This window comes from Vicia villosa, linkage group LG2 (genome assembly GCF_029867415.1).
Source record: "Vicia villosa cultivar HV-30 ecotype Madison, WI linkage group LG2, Vvil1.0, whole genome shotgun sequence".
NCBI lineage: Eukaryota > Viridiplantae > Streptophyta > Magnoliopsida > Fabales > Fabaceae > Vicia > Vicia villosa.
In genome coordinates, this window is record NC_081181.1 from 39,945,775 (window position 1) to 39,964,464 (window position 18,690).

Consider the following 18,690-nt stretch of genomic DNA (forward strand, 5'->3'; position numbering starts at 1 on the left):
AGTCATTCCGCGAGTTCCGTAGTCTATGCGGGATTTCGTGAGCATTCCACCAGTGACAGTGATTTTGATAACTAAAGACAACTTCGTACTTGAGGTTCTACTTATCTTATCGCGATCTAGACATCCTAAGGCCACTCGATATTTATTTTGCAGTTTGATATCATTTGATGTTTAGGAGAGGTGTTTTGATGACAGATCTACGCTTGATGTCATTGTGTTGCGGAACTCTTGGCGTTCAATTAAGGTGGAACAAAATCAGAAGATTTAACAGAGCTCTTTGTTGTGATGTATGAGGTGACTATCTCCATCTCTTGATAGTTCCGATAAAGATTTGGTTTTAGATCGAAGATGAAATTTTTGTGTAATTTAGTGACAATTAGGAGTCAATTCCCACAAACGGAACTACGGTTTCGTTATGGAATCAAAATTTGTGTTGACCATGAATCGGTGGTGCTGATCTCTAATGTCTTTGCATAGGGTGAATCTGCAAGGTTAGCACTCCAACAACTAAGTCAGTTCAGAGTCCAAAATGAGTTTAATGAAAAAATGAAGATTAGAAAAATGTACCATGAATCGGTGGTGCTAATCTCTATTGCGGTTGCACAGGGTTAACCTGCAAGGTTAGCACTCCAACTTCCAAGTTAGTTTAGAGTTCAAAATGAGTTTAGTAAAAAAAATAAAGATCAGAAAAATGTACATTGAATCTCACGTATGTTGACTTTATGCGTTGGATTATTTTGATTATGTATATGCTTTTAAATTGCCTGCATTTTGTGGTAAAACAATCCTGTGTGTGTGTGATGTCTTGACTAATGTCATGACACACTATGTGTGGAATTGTGCAGGATTGTATGGTTGAGCTAATACAGGTTTTGGTTGGATGTCATGCTCGATGTCATGACATCAGTATCTGACAGCAGTAGCTGTTATATTTTAGCTGTTATGTTTCCTTATTTATCTCAGGCTACAATTTAGGAAACTATATATTTTATGCTGTATAATTTGCGCTAAAATATCTCGTACTACAACATATGTGAACACCCTGATGATGTGGAAATTAAGTTAACTTGGTTAACCCTAATTTATGTTTGGAAGGCCCAAGACCCAAGTGCTGCCTATAAGAAGATGCTAATCCTACTTTCAGAGGCAGAGATTTTGGCGTGAAGAATTCTATGTTTTGTGTTTGTTTTCATGTGTGTTTTTGTTAGTGTTTTCTTGTAATCCACGCAATTATCACGTTGATGATTGTATTGGAGTAGGGGGTTTTGAGTTGTAATTTGTTGTGTCACTCTAAGCTTTTAAGCATGAGTGTTGTGTCTCTTGATTGAAGCTTCTATGCAAGATCAAGATTTGTTCGAAGTGTGTCTTCAATTTGATTTTTATAATTGTGTGTTTGTTATCACTGCTGTGATTGAGGGGGAGTGAGTAGGGACTCAGGTCTAGCACTAGATTAAAATTGAATTGGGTATGTCTTAAGTGAAGAGTTGTAAACGGGGGAGTTTAGCTCTGAATTAATGCTACTTATAGTGTATTTCCTCCCTGGCTTGGTAGCCCCCAGAGTAGGTGTTGTTGTACACCGAACTGGGTAAACAATCATATGTGTTCTTTACTGTTTTTGTTAACTCTTTGCAAAAGTTTATAATTTGTGCTGAAGTGGATGTCATAACATCCGATACGACATCCATCGTGTGTTTCTAGAATTTTCAATTGGCATCAGAGCAGGCACCCTGTCTGTTTATTTCTGGGTGAGATCTAGGGACAATAAATTCTGGTACTATGCACAAGGATGTAATTGTTTTTGGGAATAGACCACCCATTCTGGATGGGTCTAACTAAGACTACTGGAAACCTCGTATGGTAGTCGTTCTGAAGTTTGTGGACAACAAGGCCTGGAGAGCTGTGAGCAAAGGATGGGAACATCCTACGAAGAAAGATAAAGATGGAATAACTGTGTTAATACCCGAAGAAGAATGGAGCAAGAATGAGGAAGAACTGGCTTTGGGCAACTCCAAGGCCCTAAATGCATTGTTCAATGGAATAGACAAGAATATATTCAGACTTGTGCAGCACTGTGAACTGGCCAAAGATGTTTGGGATACGCTCAAAACAACCCATGAAGGCACATCTAAGGTGAAGATGTTTAAACTTCAGATGTTAACTACTAAGTTTGAAAATCTCAGGATGAAAGAGGATGAGACCATTCATGACTTTTACATGAATATTCTTGAAATTGCCAATACCTCTGGAGCTTTAGGAGAAAAAATGTCTGAAGAAGCTGGTGAGAAAGATCGTCAGATCACTACCTAAGAGATTTTCTATGAAGGTTACTGCTATAGAAGAAGCTCAGGACATCAGCAAAATGAAGGTAGATGAACTCATTGGTTCCCTTAAAACCTTTGAGATGAGTATACGTGACAATGTTGAAAAGAAGAACAAGAGCATTGCTTTAATATCAAACGCTGAAGAGGATTCAGAAGAAAGAAATGGTGGAAATGATGAAAATTGTCATAAGCCGTAGTTATGCTTGGAAAACAATTCAACAAATTTATTAAAACATTTAATCAGAAGTCCGGACCCAATGTCAAGAACATCCCCTATGACAATAGCAGAACCTATGACTCTGGCAGGAAATCAAAAATTGAAGAGAAGCCTAACCAAGGCAAAGGAATTCAATGTCACAAATGTGAAGGTAATGGGCACGTTAGAGCTGAATGTCCCACCTATCACAAGAAGCAAAAGAAAGGGCTATCTGTCGCCTGGTCTGATGGAGATTATGAGAGTGATGCTGAAGAGGAATGTGCAAAACATGTCACAGCACTAACCAGTGTATGTGCATCTGATGATGAGCTCACCTTTGATGAACTTGCTACCTCATACAAAGAGTTGTGTGTCTGAAGTGCTGAAGTGTGTAAGCTAGGGGAGAAGCAAAAAAAACTCATAAAGGAGTTGGAAGCTGAGAAGAAAGAACACCTTGCAACCATAGACTTACTCAATGGTGAAATCAGTATGTTAAACTCCAAACTGGATCAGGTGTCAAAATCTATCAGAATGCTGAACCATGGAACTTAATCTTTGGAAGAAATTGTGCAAGCTGGACAAAGAGCAAGAGACATGTCTGGAATAGGATTTGTGGGTAAATCAGAATCAAATTTAGGGATCAAAAGGTCAAAGCCTGAAGCTCACATGACAAAACAAATGTCAAGACCAATGTCACAACATCATGGAAACAGGGGGATGAACCAAACAAAGAGGAAATTTCAAAGATGGAGATGTCACTATTGTGGAAGATTTGGACACATAAAACCATTCTGCTTCAGACTGTATTGTTATCCTAACCAGACACCTCAGGACAAACCTAAGCACAATGTCCCTATCAAGAAACAACAATGGGTTGCAAAAGCTTTTGCCTAAATAGCACACACCTCACTGAGTGTGTCAGCCAAAGAAGACTGGTACTTTGATAGTGGCTGCTCAAAACATATGACTGGAATAAGGAACCTGTTGGAAGATATCAAACCTCATTCAACTAGCTATGTGACCTTTGGTGATGGAGCAAAAGGAGAGATCAAAGGGGTTGGAAAACTAGAATGTCGTGGAGTTCCAAAACTGGACAATGTATTGCTAGTAAAAGGGCTGACTGCAAATCTAATCAGCATCGGTCAACTATGTGATCAAGGCTTCAATGTCAGATTTACCAAAGCTGAATGTGTAGTCACAAATAAAGACAATATTGAAGTCATGAAGGGAGTCAGATCCAAAGACAACTGCTACTTGTGGGAGCCTAAAACCACAAGTTATCCCTCTGTATGCTCTATGGCAAAAGAAGAAAAAGAGGTCAAACTGTGGCATCAAAAACTTGGTCATCTACATCTTAGAGGGATGAAGAAAATCATATCCAAGGAAGCTGTAAGAGGAATCCCTAAGCTGCAAATTGATGAAGGAAAAGTTTGTGGAGAATGTCAGGTTGGCAAGCAAACCAAGATATCACATCCAAAGATCAAACAACTTACTAATTTCAAAACTCTGGAACTTTTGCATATGGATCTGATGGGACCAATGCAGGTAGAAAGTCTTGGTGGGAAGAAGTATGCCTATATGGTAGTTGATGATTACTCTAGATATACCTGGATAAGCTTTATCAGAGAAAAATTAGATGTGTTTGAGGTGTTCAAGGACTTATGCACAAGACTTCAAAGAGAGAAGGAAAGTGGTGTGATCAGAATCAAGAGTGATCATGGGAAGGAGTTTGAGAATGCCAAATTTGCTGAATTCTGTTCTTTTGAAGGAATCAGTCATGAATTTTCCTCACCTATCACTCCTCAGCATAATAGAGTAGTAGAAAGGAAAAATAGGATCATTCAAGAATCTGCCAGAGCTATGATCCATGCAAAGAAGCTACCTATGTAATTTTGGGTTGAAGCAATGAACACAGCCTGCTATGTCCATAACAGAGTCACATTAAGGAAAGGGACTTCCTTCACACTGTATGAAGTATGGAAAGGAAGGATACCTACTGTAAAGTACTTTCATGTATTCGGAAGCAAGTGCTATATCTTGACAGATCGTGAGCAAAAAAGGAAAATGGACCCCAAAAGTGATGAAGGTATATTTCTCGGATACTCTACAAACAGCAGAGTGTCATACCCCAAAATTTACCCGATTTAATTTGCATCTGTCAATTTATTAAGGGCGTTAAAAATTAGGAGCCATAGGGTTTAGTATACCTATTATTAAACTCGCTCTCCTATAAAATTCCCGTATAAATTGGTTTAAAATAAAATGAGGTGTGGATAGCAAATTTGAGATCCAATTGGTCTTAGGCCCATTTACCTCATCATTTAATTATTTTATAATCTTTTATTTGTCACCAAAATAGATATTATTAATTTTAAGTGTAAATATCAATTAAAATTGGTATTAGGACTATTAGTGTTGAATAAATATTATTTGGTTTAGTTTAGAATTATTGGTTTATTATTTAGAATCCTATTATTATTTTTAAATTTTTTATTGTAAATATTTAGGATAATTATGCTACTAACTTCTATTAATTTAGTTACTATTAGGATTAGTTTAAATATTATTATTAATTATTTTATTAACTTAAAGAAATCTAATTGTCATAAAATCATTAAGAGGTTAGTCAAATAGTTAAATAGATTAATTAAGATTATTAGGATTTTTTGTTGGATTATTGTTATTGGGCCGAAAAACAAAATGAAAGACTATGGGCCGGTTTTCTTTTCTACATGGACCAGGGTAGTGAACCGGGTCAAACAGACCCGACCACTATTCATCATCCTCATCCCCTAGCTTCCCTCTGCGCCGCTGCAACGAGCACAAACCCTAGTTGCGAAGTTTCATACGCCCAGGCCCATGAACGGATCTACAAGCCAATAATCAGCAAATCGAATCAAACTTTAGATCAAAAAGGAAATTGAATCGAATGTTAAAACAGAAATTAGACAAATTTTATTGAATCAAATCTTGAATCAATTACAAATCAATAATTCCTAATTTACAATCGAATCAAATCCTAAAAACTAATCAATCTCTAAAAATCTAATCTTTCCCTAAATTGAATCCTAAACCTAAGTATAAATCAAAAAGAATTTATAAGATGAGGGGGAGGAATCTGCAGAAACACTAAGGGATTGCTCCGTCGCAAACTCGAAGCCTCGCATTCACACCTGTAAGAGATATACACAGAAAAGAAAAGGGGATCGGAGAGAGGAAGCGGAAAGGAGATTGAAGGCCACTTCTTTGATTCTCTGTACCTGCAAAGAGACGGAGGAGATCAAAAAAAACGCATCAGAAATTTAGACGGAGATTGAAAGCGAAGAGGTAATCCGATTGCACTTAGCTTGAGTTTTGATATGATGCTTGTTTGATCACGTTTTCTGGATACTGTCGGGCTAGGGATTCTAAGATTGGGGGTTAGGGCTCAAATTTGGGGTTTCTGGGTTTGGGTGGCATGAAGGTATTAATTTTCCGGTTGAATATCAACCGGAAAACTGGGTTGCTAACGGTGGCGCACGGCGGTGGAGGAAGGGTTTTCTGGGTTGTGTGAAGAGAGCGATGAGAGCGTGAGGGGAGAGAGAAAATGAAGAGAGAGAAAGAAGTGAGCAAAATGAGTGGGATTGGAGAAAGTGGGAGATTAGTCTCCCGTGTGGTCTGCCTGATCACTGCCATGTGGCCCTCCGATGGCCACATGGTTTGGCACTTGGATTTAATTCGGTGCATAACCCTTATCCTACTCCCTCAAACAAGACAACATGCAAGCCATCGGATTGGAACGAACGGCCCAGATCTAAGCGAATCCACCACAACACGCATGCCCTCACCACACCCAACCACACGGATCCAAAATCTTAATGGGCTCAGCCTATGACTTTTAACACACCCAGGTTTACTACCTTAATGCAACATACACCCCTGCAATAAAAAATAATAAAATTAATTAATTAATTTTGTAATTTTCTAATTATTTAATTGTTTGTTATTTTGATAATTTAATTTAATTTTCTCCTCGAACCGACTATACCTATTAGTCGCAAGTAGACGAGAAATAATTTTTATTTAATTAACTTGTTTATTAATAATTCAAATAACTCTCGAGTAATTCTCTCCTCGACCCGACTAAAGCTATTAGTCGCATTAGACGAGATATAAAAATACAAATCTAAAACACGTCTAATTTGCTGCCCGCGATGATCAATCTATCGATCTGAGTAACCAGCAATGCCCCTTAATCCGTTAGCTATACTGACCAAATTTATTGGTCATCGCATCTAACGGTGCCATATCAAATCAGGGTTGTACGCCCAAAATATTCAAAACGCTTCAAATCAAAATACGGATTTTCATCCTTATTCAAAACTACGATAGGCCATTCAAAAATCCTTAAAACCACTTCATCTCAAATTCAAATTCAAAGGCGTACAACCTTGTGCCCGAACTACGTTGACTCTGATTCTCCTTAAGGAGATACGTAGGCACTTGGATAACCAAGGCGAGTCCCCCTCCCTAAAATCTCAATTTTCCCCTATTCAATTCCTTAGCTATTAACCTTAACTTTTAGCCATAAAACTCGACCCTTAGATTCAACGCCAATAGGAAAGGGTTGAGGGTGCCTAACACCTTCCCTCGACCTGATTATAATAACTTACCCCGATCTCTAAACTTCGTAGGGTTTCCTATTCGCCCTCCAGAATAGGTGGCGACTCTAAGTCTTTATTTTTAGGGCAGGTTGCTACACAGAGCATATAGAGTATTCAACTCCAGAACTCAAGTCTTGATGGAATCCATCAATGCTATTATTGATGATCAACATGAAGACTTCAATGTGACAGAGGAAGTTGGAACATTCTTTGAAACTCAAGCTGAAGGATCAGGCATAACTAAAAACAGAAATGACTCTCCACCAGAATATGAACCTGAAACAATTAACAAAGATTCCTCTATTAGAATTTAGAAAGACCATCCCAAAGAACTTATCATAGGAGATCCTAGGAGTGGTGTAATTACTAGATCTAGAGAGATCATTGTCAACTCATGTTTTGTATCCAAAATTGAACCAAAGAATGTGAAGGAAGCTTTGACAGATGAGTTTTGGATCAATTCCATGCAAGATGAACTGGAATAGTTCAAAAGAAATGAAGTATGGGAATTGGTCCCTAGACCTGAAGGAACAAACATTATTGGTACCAAGTGGATATACAAGAACAAGTATGATGAAAAGGGAGTTATAACTAGAAATAAAGCAAGGCTGGTGGCTCAAGGATATACTCAAATTGAAGGGGTAGATTTTAATGAAACTTTTGCACCTGTTACAAGACTTGAGTCAATCAGATTACTGTTAGGAGTGGCCTGCATCTTGAAGTTCAAATTATTTCAGATTGATGTAAAAAGTGCCTTTCTGAATGATTACTTAAATGAGGAAGTGTATGTGGAGCAACCTAAAGGCTTTGCTGATCCAAATCTCCCTAACCAAGTCTACAAGTTAAAAAAGGCTTTATATGGATTAAAACAAGCCCCTAGAGCTTGGTATGAGAGATTGACTGAGTTCTTGACCACAAATGGTTACAGAAAAGGGGGGATAGACAAAACCCTATTTGTGAAAAATGAAGGTGGAAAAATCATGATTGCTCAGATATATGTGGATGATATAGTGTTTGGTGGGATGTCAGATCTGATGGTTAAACACTTTGTCAATCAGATGCAAATGGAGTTTGAAATGATTATGGTTGGAGAATTGACATATTTTCTTGCGCTACAAATTAAACAAATGGAAGACTCCATCTTCCTCTCTCAAAGCAAATATTCCAAGAATATTGTAAAAAAGTTTGGAATGGATAATGCTAGTCACAAAAGAATGAAGGATAGAAAAACACTTAGAAAGGGGGGTTTGAATAAGTGTAGTCTTAAAACTTGAACGATAAAAATAAATTGCACAGTTATTTTTATCCTGGTTCGTTGTTAACTAAACTACTCCAGTCCACCCCCACGGAGTGATTTACCTCACCTGAGGATTTAATCCACTAATCGCAACAGATTACAATGGTTTTCCACTTAGTCCGCGACTAAGTCTTCTAGAGTATCCTAATCACTCCAGGAACAAATGCTTAGACACAAGCTAAGACTTTCTTAGAGTATCCTGACCACCACGTGATCACTCTAATTACAACTTCTTAGACACAAGCTAAGACTTCCTAGAGTATCCTGATCAACACTTGATCACTCTAGTTACTTACAAATTAATGTAATCAATTCTAAGAGTATTACAAATGCTTCTGAAAAGCTGTAATCACAACAGTGATATTTCTCTTAACGTTTAAGCTTAATCTCACTAATATATTAAAACATCAATGTAGTGAGCTTTGATGAAGATGAAGTTTCTGAGCTTTGAATTTGAACAGTGTTTCAGCAAGTCTTTCAGAATAATTTCGTTCAAAATTGGTTAACCTTGCTTCTCATCAGAACTTCATATTTATAGGCGTTTGAGAAGATGACCGTTGGGCGCATTTAATGCTTTGCGTATTCCGTACAGCATTGCATTTAATGTTTCACGCTTTTGTCAACTACCTCGAGCCTTGTTCACGCTGTGTCTACTGACGTTGCCTTTAATAGCTTCCAACGTTCCTTTTGTCAGTCAGCGTAGCCTGCCACCTGAACTTTCTTCTGATCTGATGTTTGTGAATATAATATTTGAATATCATCAGAGTCAAACAGCTTGGTGCATAGCATCTTCTTGTCTTCTGACCTTGAAGTGCTTCTGAGCGTGATACCATGAGAACTTCAGTGCTTCTGCTTCTGATGCTTTCATAGACCCATGTTCTGATTCTGCCTTGACCATCTTCTGATGTCTTGCCAGACCATGTTCTGATGTTGCATGCTGAACCTTCTGAGACAAAGCTTCTGAGCGCTGATTTGTGCAAACTCTTTATATATTTCCTGAAATGGAAATTGCAATGTATTAGAGTACCACATTATCTCACACAAAATTCATATCCTTGTTATCATCAAAACTAAGAATATTGATCAGAACAAATCTTGTTCTAACAATCCCCCCCTTTTTGATGATGACAAAAACATATATAAATGATATGAATTTGCGATCAGAAAGAGCAGACGGCTAAAGACAAATTACACAGCTATAGCATAAGCATGTGAATATGTCTCCCCCTGAGATTAACAATCTCCCCTGAGATGAATAATCTCCCCCTGAAATAAATACTCGAAGAACTTTAATAATAAAAGACTTCCCTGATTATTTCGGTAGAGACGATCACATAAGCTTCTGTCTTCTGATAATTCATAAATTCTGACTTCTGCTTCCATTGGACAGCTTCAGAACTTGAATTTCTTTAGATCCCTAGAACACTCACAGCTTCTGATTCCTGCTTCCATTTAGGACAGCTTCAGAACTTGAATTTCTTTGATCTTCAGAACATTCACAGCTTCTGATTCATGCTTCCATTTAGGACAGCTTCAGAACTTGAATTTCTTTGATCTTCAGAACATTCACAGCTTCTGATTCATGCTTCCATTTAGGACAGCTTCAGAACTTGAGTTTTCTGGATCTTTAGAACATTCACAGCTTCTGATTTCTGCTTCCCTTAGATAGCTTCAGAGCTTTGAATTTCTTCTTACATCACTTCAAGCTAGATTGTATCAGAACATTGTTGAATGTACCAGAGCATCATCAGAGCATCTCTACATCCTGAAATGTTACAGAACAAAACTAAACGACAAAAGTCAGCATGAATGAGTTAGAACATAAAATGTGTATCAGAACACAAAATATGTATCAGAGCCATATAAGCCATATAGAATATATCAGATCCAATAGACAATGTATCAGAGCAAATAGACAATGATTTGGATCATATTCTATTATCAGAATTTCTGATCATTCTTCCTTCTTGCTTCTGATTCTGAAGCTTCCTAGCACTCAGCTTGCTTCAAGAATCCAAGAGCTTGATTCTCTGAAGAGTTGCTTCATCATCTCGTTGCTTCTTATGTTGATCTTGAATCTTCGATTCCTGCAACAACACAACTTAAAAACATAGAACTTTGCAAGTTCTGTTAGTAAAGCAACTGATTAAATCAAATCATTTATCACATATTTCTCCCCCTTTTTGTCATATCATCAAAAAACAGAAAAGATTCAGATACAAACAAAAAGAAACACACGGAGGAAAAAGGATGATTTCATTGAAGTTCAAACAACAGGTACAGAAGTACACGAAGAGAAGGAAGACAAGATGCACAAAAACAGATGCAGCAAAAGCAAAAAAAAAAGCAAAAAACAGCATAGACTCAATCTAGGACGGCCCTAGCCTTGACAAGATCTTAGCCAGCATCTCTTGAACCCCATTGTTGTGCTCATTCTGCTTCTCTATGAAAGCTCTAAACTCAGCATTGACTGAGCTTTGCTCTTCCTGGTTCTTCTGAAGAACTTCCAAAGTCCTTGCAAGACGGGAAGGTTCATCAGAAGAAGCTTCACAGCTTCTATCCACAGGGATGGCATTCTGATCCGCGGCTTCCATAGTCAGATCATTTACAGGATTTTCCTCAACAGGAATTGTTTCATCAACATGATCTTCTACATCTGCTTCTTGCATAGAAGCATCTCCATAATCTGCAGCAGGAATTTCTGAATCTCCATTCTCAAGTGCCTGAAGAATGGCAGCAAGATTCCTGGGAGCAGAAGGACCTTCAACTTCTGGTGGGTCAACAACTTCTGGAATGACCAAGCTTGGGTCTTTCTTAGAAGGGTTTTCCCTCAGAAAGTCAAAGAGGGTCTTGAAATCCCCGAGCAGAACTGGATATTGAGGTATCCAGACCATAATCTCCCTGCAAGGGTTGGCTTCCAATGCAGCAGCCAATCTTGCTACTTCCAATTCATCCACAAAGGGCTTTTCTTCCAAGGTATGTCTTCCTCTGAGACGGGCAAACCAGAAGTCTTCATAGCTTCTCAGAATTCCACGAGGCCGTGGAGCAGCTTCTACACAGGCTTCCTGAAGTTCTATAAATAGAGCATCTGATTCTCTGCGTAAGATCCTCCAGAACTTCCTCATAGCGACGTCATTCAGGCCAGAACTTTCAGCAATTCTGATGGTGTCAAAGATACTTCTGAGATTCCTCTTTACTTTTTCAAAGATTACACCAATAGGGTAGACAGGGTGGGATTTTATTTTGGTTTTTGAAAAGGCAGGATTCGGGATGAAATAAGGTTGAGGTTCTCTATCCAATTTATAAGAAGATTCTGCTTCAGTATTAGAATCTAACATTACCACTTCAGCTTCAGGACGAGGCTTGGGAGTGTAGTTGCAATCACGGAGTAGCTGTTCAAGTGATGTAGAGGTTGGAAGATCAGAACCACTATGGTTGTTTTGAGAGGTGGAAGGAATGAGTTCAAAGTTGGCATGGGGGGGAGATTGAGAGATGGAGATATTTGTGTGAGGTGGAAAGAGAGTTTGAAGGGGTGGTATATCCAGAACAGGATTGATGGTGGGTGGAGACGAAGGAATGGTTACAGGAGAAGATGGAGGTGTAAGAACATGGACAGTTATAGGTGATTCTGATGTGGCTTTTTCTGGTTCAGGGATAGGGGCAACCGCTATTGGTGCAACTTCTGAATTACCAGCAGGAGTAGAATCAGGTTCAGAAATACATATACCTTTGGATGCTTTCTGAAGGGCTTTGACCACAGCCTCAGTCTTCTTCTGCTTCTTACTCTTCGGCTCTTCAACAATTTTTGTTTTGCCGCTAGAGATCTCTTTCCTTCTGACGCTCGCCAGGACTTCCTGTTGATTCACAGCCTCTTGAACAACATTTTCTTCATCGGATTCTTGAAGAATCATCTTCCTTTTTCTGGTTTTCTTCTTCTCAACAACTTCAACAATCTCAGCATTGTTATTTGACTTCTTCTTCTTTTTCTCAGCTTCCTTCTTTTTCTTCACAAAATCAACAGAAACAGCCTTAACAACTTTTGCAATGACTTCTTCTGGGACCACTTCTTTCTCGGTGGTAGCAGCAGGATGATCAAACTTTCTTTTGGTCCTTTCTTCCTTCTTGCGATTCACTATAATTGGAGCACCTTTCTTTTGATCTTTAAGACTTTTATCCTCTTTTTGTGACTCCAGATACCTAGTTCTGACTTCTGGTACCTCACTATTGAAGAAGGTTTTAAATTCAGCTAGAACTGGTTCTCTTCTGATTCTTGTTCCAGCAAGAGGTTGAGGAGTCTTAATGATAGCCTTAATCACTTTCATCTTCTTTAAAGTGAAGGCATTCAGACAGGCCCCAGTTGTGACAGCAAGGTCTTTGATAATACCTTCAAATTCCAGGTTTTCAACAATCTTGGAATGAACCAGAAGATTTGAGATAATTCTACCAAACGGAATGATGGTACAACTTTTTTCTCTGAAGGCATTTCTGGACTCCTTCACAACCTTCCACATATGGTTGAAGATAATGTAGATAGCATCAACCTTCTTCTTAGTAGCAATGCAGTACAGAATGTATTTTTGCGTTGATGAAGTCAGAAGCATGTGTTCCTTTCTTGTGATAGAAACACCCAAGAAGAATCTTGGTCCAGATTTTGTAAAGATCTCTCAAGTCCTTGACACTCTTTGTTTCATTTATGTCTGGGTAGAGAGTAGATAAAACATCTTCCCAATTTACCCTTTGATCGATTTCAAAAGCTCCTTCAGGGTTTTTCAGATCAAACATCACCCTTAAGATGTTCTCAGTTACTACAACAAACTTTCCATGGACGAAAGACAATATGGATTTTGGAGCGACAACTGCATGTACCCAGAATTCCTTGACAAGATCTGGGTAGACTGGTCCACAGAACTCAGCAAACAAAGAAGTCCATCCTTGAAAAATTATATCTTCTTTGAGATGAAAATCGTGTTCTTCAATGTTATCAAAATCAACCATAAGTTCACATAGAACTTCTAATTTATCCTTAGGAATGGAGCACGCAACAATTGGAGTGAGTTCCTGATTAACTTCATCTTGAATATGGAGAAGAGTAGATGAACCAACATTTTGAGATGAAGAAGCAGCCATTGAAACAGAATGAACAGCTAGGAAGAACAAAATTCTGGGTTTTCGGTTAGGGTTTTAGAAGCCACTAAGAAGATTTCAAAAGAAAGTATGCAAGAAGAAAGAGAGACTCGGAGCGAAAAAGATATATGAGATGATTTGAAAAGAATATATAGAGACGGATTTAAAAAAAATGCAATAAGATTAGAAAATGAACAATTACAGAATCAAGAGAAATCAATTTTCATTTATTGATAAGTGACATTAGGTGAGAGAACGTGGTAAATGAAATGATTTAACACAGTTACCTAGGTCGGCGTCTTTTCAACTGCACGCTTTGTACTAACCGCACAGACACGTGTTCACCATCAGATAATGGATGACAGCTGTAGAATATGAATAGACTTTACGCCTTTTGATTCTGATCACTGCTTCTGATTGTCATTCTTAAGAAATGATCTGGTTCTGATAGGATCATCTTTCTTCCCAAGGATCACATCTTCTGAATGAGCTGAGGCAAGTCTAGGTGATCTTCTGATAGTTGGTTCTTCAGAAATCCTAAGATTCTCTAAAGATGCAGCAACTTGATCTTCTGATCCATTGCTTCTGAGACTGCCAGCTTCTGCAGCTTTGCTTCTTGATTCTTCAACTTCTGATATATCAATATCAAAATCTGCAAAATTCTCAAACTGCTTTGGTTTTTCAAGACCAAGCTTATCATCAAACCTGATATTGATTGATTCTTCTACAATCAATGTTTCAGTATTGTATACTCTGTAGCCTTTAGAGCGTTCAGAATATCCAAGAAGGAAACACTTTTGAGCTTTAGAATCAAACTTACCAAGATGATCTTTAGTATTCAGAATAAAACATACGCATCCAAAAGGATGGAAAAAAGAAATGTTGGGCTTTCTGTTCTTCCACAATTCATAAGGAGTCTTATTTAGAATAGGTCTTATAGAGATTCTATTCTGAATATAACACGCAGTGTTTATTGCTTCTGCCCATAAATGCTTAGCCATATTGGTTTCATTGATCATGGTTCTGGCCATTTCTTGTAGAGTCTTATTCTTTCGCTCTACAACTCCATTTTGCTGTGGAGTTCTAGGACAAGAGAAATCATGGGCAATACCATTTTCTTTGAAGAACTCCTCAAAGAATTTGTTCTCAAATTCGCCACCATGATCACTTCTGACCTTTATGATTTTACACTCTTTCTCAGATTGAATCTGAGTGCAGAATTCAAAGAACACTGAATGAGACTCATCCTTGTGTTTCAAGAACTTTACCCACGTCCAGCGGCTATAATCATCAACGATGACTAATCCATATTTCTTCCCTCTGACAGATGCTGTTTTGATTGGGCCAAACAGATCAATGTGTAAGAGTTCTAACGGCCTTGAGGTAGAAACAACATTCTTAGACTTGAATGCAGGTCTGGAGAACTTGCCCTTCTGACATGCTTCACAAAGAGCATCTGATTTGAATTTCAGATTTGGGAGTCCTCTGACCAGATTTAGTTTGTTAATCTGAGAAATCTTTCTCAAACTAGCATGACCTAATCTTCTGTGCCAGACCCATTGCTCCTCAGAAACAGACATAAGACAAGTCACCTTCTGCTTCTCAAGATCAGAAAGATCAATCTTATAAATGTTGTTCTTCCTCTTGCCTGTAAATAGGATTGAGCCATCCTTTTGACTTACAGCCTTGCAAGACTTTTGATTAAAGATTATGTCATAACCATTGTCACTTAATTGACTTATGGACAATAAGTTATGCGTTAATCCTTCTACAAGAAGTACATTAGTTATGGAAGGAGAGTTACCAAGACTTATGGTTCCAGAGCCAATGATTTTGCCCTTCTGATCTCCTCCAAACTTGACTTCTCCACCTGGTTTAAGCACCAGGTCTTGGAATGTAGACCTTCTTCCCGTCATGTGTCGCGAGCACCCAGAGTCCAGGTACCATGACATTTTGCTTTCTGTCCTCTTTGCCGCCAAAGATATCTACAACAGAAATTATCTTCTCCTTAGGTACCCACAATTTCTTGGGTCCTTTTTTGTTAGTTCTCCTCAAGTTCTGATTGAACTTGGGTTTAGCAAAATATTTAACAGGAGGAACAGTATGATACTTCTTATTCTGAGTTCCATGATATTTCTTAGATTGTGTCACATGCTTCTTGGTGTGTGTTATGTGAAAACTTTGTGCATGTGATGTGTGCTTAATATCATGGGAGTGGCCAAATTTAAATTGGTTATACAGAGGCTTGTATGATATTTTCATATCATCCACAGATTCAAGCTTGTATGGGATTTCACCCTCATAACCAATGCCAACTCTCTTGTTCCCAGACACAGCATATATCATAGAAGCTAGCTGACTTCTGCCAATACTTCTAGATAAGAACTTCCTGAAACTTAAATCATATTCTTTCAGAATATGATTCAGACTGGGAGTGGATTTTTCTGAATCAGAAGGAGATCCAACATTATTGGATAATTTTACAACTTTTTCTTTTAATTCAGAATTTTCCAACTCAAGCTTCTTAGTTTCAAATTCAAATTGCTTTTCCAACTTTTTGTATTTGATACTAAGATGAGCTTTTAATTCAAGAAGCTCTGTTAGACTGGAAACTAACTCTTCTCTAGATAGTTCAGAAAATACCTCTTCAGAATCTGATTCTGATGTAGATTCTGATCCATCATCTTCTGTCGCCATCAACGCAAAGTTTGCCTGCTCTCCTTCAGAGTCTGATCCTGATTCTGATTCAGAATCATCCCATGTTTCCATAAGACCTTTCTTCTTATGAAACTTCTTCTTGGGATTCTCCTTCTGAAGTTTCGGACACTCATTCTTGTAATGTCCAGGCTCATTGCACTCATAGCAGACAGCCTTCTTCTTGTCAGATCTTCTGTCACCAGAAGATTCTCCTCGTTCAAATTTCTTTGAACTTCTGAAGCCTCTGAACTTCCTTTGCTCGCTCTTCCAGAGTTGGTTTACCCTTCTGGAGATCATGGACAGTTCATCTTCTTCTTCAGATTCTGATTCTTCAGGATCTTCTTCTCTAGCCTGAAAAGCGTTAGTGCATTTTTTAATATTAGATTTTAATGCAATAGACTTACCTTTCTTCTGAGGCTCGTTTGCGTCCAGCTCAATTTCATGGCTTCTCAAGGCACTGATAAGCTCTTCCAAAGAAACTTCATTCAGATTCTTGGCAATCTTGAATGCTGTTACCATTGGACTCCATCTTCTGGGTAAGCTTCTGATAATCTTCTTTACATGATCAGCCTTGGTGTAGCCTTTATCCAGAACTCTCAATCCAGCAGTTAGAGTTTGAAATCTTAAGAACATCTTCTCAATATCTTCATCATCCTCCATCTTGAAGGCTTCATATTTCTGGATTAGAGCAAGAGCTTTAGTCTCCTTGACTTGAGCATTTCCTTCATGAGTCATTTTCAAGGACTCATATATGTCATGGGCCGTTTCCCTGTTAGATATCTTCTCATACTCAGCATGAGAGATAGCATTCAGCAAAACAGTCCTGCATTTGTGATGATTTTTGAAATCTTTCTTTTGATCATCAGTCATTTCGCTTCTCGTGAGCCTTACACCAGTAGCTTTAACAGGATGTTTGTAACCATCCAACAGAAGATCCCATAGATCAGCATCCAGACCAAGAAGGTAACTTTCCAGTTTATCTTTCCAATATTCAAAGTTTTCACCATCGAATATTGGTGGTCTAGTATAACCATTGTTACCATTGTATTGCTCAGCAGAGCCAGATGTAGATGCAGTTGGATTTGATTGAGATTCACCAGCCATCTTTTACTGAAGCGTTTTTCTCTTCCTGAATCTTTTCTAAACACTGTTAAGTGCTTGCACCTTAGAACCGGCGCTCTGATGCCAATTGAAGGATAGAAAAACACTTAGAAAGGGGGGGTTTGAATAAGTGTAGTCTTAAAACTTGAACGATAAAAATAAATTGCACAGTTATTTTTATCCTGGTTCGTTGTTAACTAAACTACTCCAGTCCACCCCCACGGAGTGATTTACCTCACCTGAGGATTTAATCCACTAATCGCAACAGATTACAATGGTTTTCCACTTAGTCCGCGACTAAGTCTTCTAGAGTATCCTGATCACAACCTGATCACTCCAGGAACAAATGCTTAGATACAAGCTAAGACTTTCTTAGAGTATCCTGACCACCACGTGATCACTCTAGTTACTTACAAATTAATGTAATCAATTCTAAGAGTATTACAAATGCTTCTGAAAAGCTGTAATCACAACAGTGATATTTCTCTTAACGTTTAAGCTTAATCTCACTAATATATTACAACAGCAATGTAGTGAGCTTTGATGAAGATGAAGTTTCTGAGCTTTGAATTTAAACAGCGTTTCAGCAAGTCTTTCAGAATAATTTCGTTCATAATTGGTTAACCTTGCTTCTCATCAGAACTTCATATTTATAGGCGTTTGAGAAGATGACCGTTGGGCGCATTTAATGCTTTGCGTATTCCGTACAGCATTGCATTTAATGTTTCACGCTTTTGTCAACTACCTCGAGCCTTGTTCACGCTGTGTCTACTGACGTTGCCTTTAATAGCTTCCAACGTTCCTTTTGTCAGTCAGCGTAGCCTGCCACCTGTACTTTCTTCTGATCTGATGTTTGTGAATATAATATTTGAATATCATCAGAGTCAAACAGCTTGGTGCATAGCATCTTCTTGTCTTCTGACCTTGAAGTGCTTCTGAGCGTGATACCATGAGAACTTCAGTGCTTCTGCTTCTGATCTCAAGTTCTTCTGATGCTTTCATAGACCCATGTTCTGATTCTGCCTTGACCATCTTCTGATGTCTTGCCAGACCATGTTCTGATGTTGCATGCTGAAACTTCTGAGACAAAGCTTCTGAGCGCTGATTTGTGCATACTCTTTATATATTTCCTGAAATGGAAATTGCAATGTATTAGAGTACCACATTATCTCACACAAAATTCATATCCTTGTTATCATCAAAACTAAGAATATTGATCAGAACAAATCTTGTTCTAACAAAGAACAGCTACACCCACTCATTTTAAGTTATCAAAAGATGAAGGTGGCACTAGTGTTGACCAGAGTTTGT